A 6,211-nucleotide genomic window follows, 5' to 3' on the forward strand; every position below is an offset into this window, starting at 1 on the left:
CCAAAAATGAATATAGAAAATATAGAGAACCTGATCAGGTAACACGGGGGAGGAGCCCCAAGACAGAAAGCCCTGGATTTGATAGGCTGTTGGGAAATCATTGGTCCCCCATGGGGGCCATCCCACACCAAATGTGGGCCATTCTAATTCACAAAATGTCCTGAGGTTGTAGGGGTCTGCTGAAGCCCTGAAATCGGCAGCCTTTTTCTGAAAATAATCAAAGTGAGTTATCATTGCATGTAAAGGGGTTGCCCCACAAACGGGCCAGGAGATATTCTTTCCCATAATACTAATCAATACTATACAAACTGATGCACAAAATATCTTCACCTTTTTGGGAACTGGGGCAGGAAAAAATCAAACTAAAAGGTACACTGACTCAATGAGATGGCTAGGAAACTCCCTACTGTCAGGAGGTATAGGAGAGCCAGAAAAATATTTTCTGTGTTGGTGCAATCTCTTGGGGTGGTGGATACCAATCCTATGGCCAGTATTAGGACAAGTAGCACAATAAAGGTTAGAGACCCAGGATGGCACATAGCCATCATGTCCCACTATGGCAAGCCCACGTCAGGGCCATGGTTAATGACATGCAACTGGCAGCACACAAAAGACAGAGACAAGTGGTCATGTCAAATTCCAAACGATTCCAGACCAGAGGATGAAACAATTCCAAACCAAAGGACCAAACAATTCCAGACCAGAGGACCAAACAATTCCAGACCAGAGGACCAAACAGTTCCAAACTAAAGGACCTGATGATGTCTCGTGGGAGTCCTGGACTTGAGAAGTAATGCTGTGTCCAGCCTTCCACAAAGTCCCCAAATCAGAGCTCTGATACCCAAATGCAAAACCAAGTTTTTGAGGTCTCAAACCAAAACTTATCTTTGGAGGTTCAAGATGCAGAGTAGGAGGACGAACAAAAACGAAAAAAGACTCTGGTGCCAACTGAAGCCAGTTGAAGAATTTGGTGACATTTGGGCTTTTGGGCAGGGGCCAAAGGATCCTGGGGCCACGGAACATCTTCTCGGTGACCTCCCCTAGGGAGACTCGCCACGTTTCCCTTCATCTGAAGCTGCGGTTCCTGGTTCCTTTGAGCGAGCACCAGGAAATCTCAGTGGGACCTCCAAATGTTGTGAGGTTGCTCACACAGAGGAATCCAAGACCAGGGTTGGTATTACAGCTCTTTATTAGTTAACAGCTCTTTTTGGTGTTACAGCTCTTTTTGGTGCTATAGCTCTTTTAGATGTTACAGTGCTTTACTGCTTGCAAGCAAAGAGAGCATGAGCTAGTGTCCCTCTGAATGAAGGAAAGGGAAGCCTTATATAGCCAAAAACTTCCTGCCCAAGTTCTCCTTTAGGTCTTCTTATGCAAATGAGGGATGCAAGTCTGTTAGTTTGGATTGGTTAGCTATGGGACGTAGCTCATCGGTCAGTTCTGGAGCCTAATTTGCATTCGGCCCTTAGGGCGATGCAAAACCACTGTCACCTTTCTTTAGCACAGGGGTGTAGAAAGCAGGCTAGGTTACAGAAGCTAAAATTTGTGATTTAGACAGCCAAGCATAAAATTTCTTAAACAGTTTCTCCAGTGGAAGGGGGCAGGTTAAACAATCGGAAAATGCTCAAGATTCCCTGCTTTAACAGGCTTTAGATTTGCATGTTTTACTCAATTTAAGCTGTGCATTAAAAAAAAGTGAATAAACAAAAAGTCTTAGTTGAAACATGTCCAATAAAAAAGAATAGAAGACTAAGGCATAATTTTGCTCTAGTGACTCACACAGAGACGTTAAATAGTAAAATCAATTTTTATGTTCTATTGTTTAATAAAATTTTTACTTATAATTAAATGCTGTGATATTTTATAATAATTATAATTAGGTAGGATCGTTAATGGAAAAATATAAGCTGCATCATGGAACCAGTGCACGTGAATGTCTATACGGATAAGGAGGTTGGGGAGAGCAAAGCTGAAGAGTAATGGGAGGGTAAGAGCCAACGTTTATTCCCTTCGCTGGGCTGGGGATAGAGAGGGAAGAGCAGGGAGGGGAGGAAGGGACCGGTGTAATGTAGCTAAGGAGTGGGGCAGAACCAATAGCTGGGGTAAGTAGATGGGTAATGGGGCAGGCAGGACAAAAAGGGGCAGTTGTTGGGGTGTGAGTTGAGACTTTCCAGGTAGAAGCTGACAATGATGTCCCCACATCTGTCCCTCTGTGCTCACACCACAGTCCCAAGTAGAGAAGGATGGGCTCAGTCAGATCTCTCAGCCCTGCTCCCCAGGTGGCCTCCACACCTGCACAGTCAACACGGGTCTCAGATCAGAGTCTACCATCTTAATTCTAATGCCAGGCAGGGCAGGACAACTCAGCCTCACCTGAAACCCTGGGGCACCTCACTGGGCTTCCCTGGAGAGGGGCAGGCCTGCTCACCTGGTGTAGTAGATCCAGGTCAGACCATAGGTGAGAAGAAAGCCAGCCCCCATGAGGGCCCCCCTGATCAGGGTGACAATGAGGGGCCAGGAGCCCTCCTGTTTCTCAGTTGCACATCTGCAGCAAGCGGGGCTTCCTGGGGAAGGGGAGAGGAGGGTGAAGTGTTGTCCCCAGACCTCAGGCCCTCCCACAGCCTAAACACCTGACCAGACTGTCACTCAGCACCTGTTCTGCAACTCACGCTGCACAGAGACACTGAAGGAGACTGCTGGGAGCCCAGTGGGTTCTGAGCCCAGCAAGTGAATTTGCCTCCATCTTCAGCTCCTACATAGGGCAGTTCCAGGACCCCAGATGCTGAAGACTGAGAGGGATTCAAAGCTTTTCCTCCCCGAGACCAGCTCAGCATGTTGGCCACACAGACCAGGTGCAGGAACTGGCCCTCCAGGACAGGCAGTGACACGCCATTGTTCCAGATGTTCAGGCCTGGGGAGGAAATACACAGCCAGGTGAGTGAAGCTGAGGGGTCTGTCTCTCCCTCTTCCCTCCCACTGAGCTGCAAGTAGAAAGACAAGACTATGTGGCGAGTGCTGAGAATGGGCTAGTCATGGGTGAAAGGGCAATGAATGACCCTGGTGGTCCAGTCAGACTGTGAGAAAGAAGAGGGTTGGAAGGATGAGGGGGAGTCCTCACATAAAGGAGAAGTGAGTGGGCAGCCCTGGTGGGGATGTGCCAGGAACTGAGACAGCCTGGCAGATGGGGAGAAATGTACCTCTATCTGCACCCTGGCAGAGAGGACCAGGAGCTTCAAGACACGATACCGGAGGGAGATTTGGGTGGGTCAGATCTTTAAGAGCCTTGAATGACAGGCTGAGGACATTGGACTTTATCCAGGGGGTACTGGAAAGCATTAGGGAGCTGTGAGTAAGGGAAAGTGGGTCTAGAAGGATCCTGCTGAGGCCAAGTGGGGCCTGAATAGGAGAGATTAGACAGGAGGCAGGAGGCTGGGGAGGAGGCTGAGGCAGTGGTTCAGGGCTGAGGACGAGACTTGAGCTGTGTCTTGGGCCAAAGGGAAGGAAAGGAGGTAAGTCATTTGAGAAGTGAAATTAACGGGACTGGCTGACTCATGGGGTACAGCTGCTGAGAAAGGGCGATGTCTAGAGCGACGTCCAGAATACCCTGGATACGTGGGGGATGGGGAAGGGGCAAGCGAGGAGCAGCAGCAGGAAGCAGGTAAATGTGCAGATTCGTGGCTCAGGACGAGGGCTGGATATGATGCTGTGGGAAGCCGCAGGACAGGGTGAGGGGATGGATGAAATTGCCCAGGAGAGTAAAGAGAGAAACGTGGATCTGAGGCAGAGACGTGGAAATGGAACATTGGGGGTACTGGAAAAGGAGGTCAGAGGAGAGATGAAGGAGAACGTGTGTCAGAGCAGGTGCGGACGGACAGAAATTCTAGAGAAGGGAGCAGTGTCCAGAGCAGTGGAAACCACAGAGAGAGAAAGTAGAATGGAGTTGTCAGGAGCGGGTGGAGGGAGAAATGGACAGTTGTTGCTTAATGTGTACAGAGTTTCAGTTTTGCAAGATGAAAAGATCACTGCAGACATGCAGACTGGTTGCATAACAACGTGAGCAGACTCAACACTACTCAATTTACTCTTAAAAGTGGCTGAGATAGTAAATTTTGTGATGTGTGTTTTTAAACCATAAGTAAAAATGAATATGAAGAGAAGAGAAAGGAAGGGAAGAGAAAAGGGAGCAGCCAAAAGCAATACTGTGTCTGTCGGTGGGAGACCTTGGTAAATGGCGGTGGTGGGGCAGACCCAGACCCAGGGGACCGAGAAGTGAGGGAGGGTCGCCCCTCCAAGTTCTGAGCCCTGAGCTTGCAGAGGGCTCCCATCACAGCCCTGGAGAGGAGACGTTCTTTCCTACCTGCGCCATTTCTGAAGATGTTGATGGTGAGGTCCTGTGGAGCATCTGGGGTAGAAAGATATTGCCCTGGTGTCAGGGGTGAGGAGTGGGATGGGTGTGAGGCCCAAAACTACCTAAGATGGACCATGGAAACCAGGCAGGTGGGGATTAATGTCCTTCTGGCCCACTCCCCACCTAGACTCACAGGGCTCAGATCCACACAAGACATTTCCCAGGGCTCAGATCCACACAAGACATTTCTCCTACACACACACACTCACACACACACACACACACACACACAAACACACACACACACGTGCATGCACGCACACATCCGTCTCCCCCTGTCCTTTGGGACCCAATAGTCCCTTCCAACCCCTCACAGGAGACATTGAGCTGGACTGTTCTCTCTGTGGACACCTGAGCTCCTTGGCGTTTCACCTGACAAGTGAGGCTGATGCCATGGTCCTGGGGCCTCAGAGTAAGGTTGAGCACAGAGGAGCGGAGGGTTCCAGGGCCCATTGAAGTAAGGGCATCCCCCATCCAAGAGAAGGAGCAATGAACGTTCTCCTTTCCTGCCCCTTTTCTAATACGGGGGTCTCTACGTTCCAGGGTCCTCTCCTGTGGCCCCTGCCATACCTGTCACCTGCACATTCAGCTTCTTATTTATATAATTATGCTTTACATTCCTTTCTTTCTCCACTCGGAAGAAGTCGGTTCCTGTGTCCTCCATCCTGGCATCTCTGATGCTCAGGGAGCAGTTTTGGGTCGTGACATCCCCAACGAGGTGGAATCGTCCCTGGGTCTCTGTCTTCACTGCTTTGTCTGGATTGTTTGTGGCCACAGGATTATCATGGTATATGTGATCGCTGTCCCTGAACCAGGAGATATAGAGTTGGCCAGGGGAATACCACGACCTCCAGGGGTAGGAGAAGGAGCAGGGCACGAGGACGCACAGGCCCTCCTGTACTGTCACCCAGTCCTTCACTTGCAGCTCGTACTCTTGCTTCTCCTGCAGGGACCCTGGGGGGACACAGAGGCTCAGCTGCAGCCCCGGCCCCCACCCACCAGTGTCCATCTCTCCTCCCTCAGCCCACTCACCCCCCCACAGCAGGGGCAGCAGCAGCAGGGGCAGCATGTCTGCAGGTGCCAGGGCCAGAGCCCAGTTCTAGGTCCTTCTGTCAGGGAAGGAAATGCCCTGAATGTGGGGTAGGGCCAAGGAACCCTGACAGGAAGCCAGTGAGTGATCAACAGCTGAGCCATCCGCAAAAGGGGAACTTGGTGCCACATGCTGTTGGGGTGTGAGGCGGGGCTGGGAAATCATCCTGTCCCTCCAGCCCCACCAGAGGCTGCAGCTGAAAATACTGAGGTCCATGGAGGTCAGAGGCTTGTCCAGACTTACAAGTCTAGATTCATAAAGTGAGGAATCACCAGGTGCCACCGCTGTGGCTTTTTTCTCATGCAGTATTGTCTAGGCTGGAAAGAGACCACCACCTGGCCAGCTCTCTGGGAATCAGAGCCCCTAGACCTTCAGAGAGACCAAAGAGTTCATGATGAGAGAAGCCCAGTCTGGGGCCCAGGTGCTGGAGGTTTTCCACTGTCAGGAGGGAAGGAAAGTTCTCAGGGACAAATAAGTCAGGTAGACATGACCTGGTCCATACTAGTCAGGAGAGATGTGTTCCTTACCAGTGGCCATAAGGGACCCCTTGGGTTTGGGTCCCTGGTACCATCATTGTCTCAGGCAGCCTCAGACTTCAGGCCTGGTGTTGATGGCCAGAACCGGCCTGAGAGCTGAGCATCTGGAATGTGGAGGGTGAGGACATGAAGTGCCCAGGTTGGAAACAGGCCCCTCACCAACCTGCCAGCTGTTCAACT

The 6,211-nt window shown here is 50.8% G+C and overlaps 1 pseudogene; it reads right to left on the bottom strand.

Moving 5' to 3' along the window:
* Positions 1–2,246: 2,246 nt before the first annotated feature.
* LOC134371872 (sialic acid-binding Ig-like lectin 14) lies at positions 2,247–5,474 on the bottom strand (annotated as a pseudogene).
* Positions 5,475–6,211: the final 737 nt, after the last annotated feature.

This window comes from Cynocephalus volans, chromosome 3, assembly GCF_027409185.1.
Source record: "Cynocephalus volans isolate mCynVol1 chromosome 3, mCynVol1.pri, whole genome shotgun sequence".
In the NCBI taxonomy this organism is placed as follows: domain Eukaryota; kingdom Metazoa; phylum Chordata; class Mammalia; order Dermoptera; family Cynocephalidae; genus Cynocephalus; species Cynocephalus volans.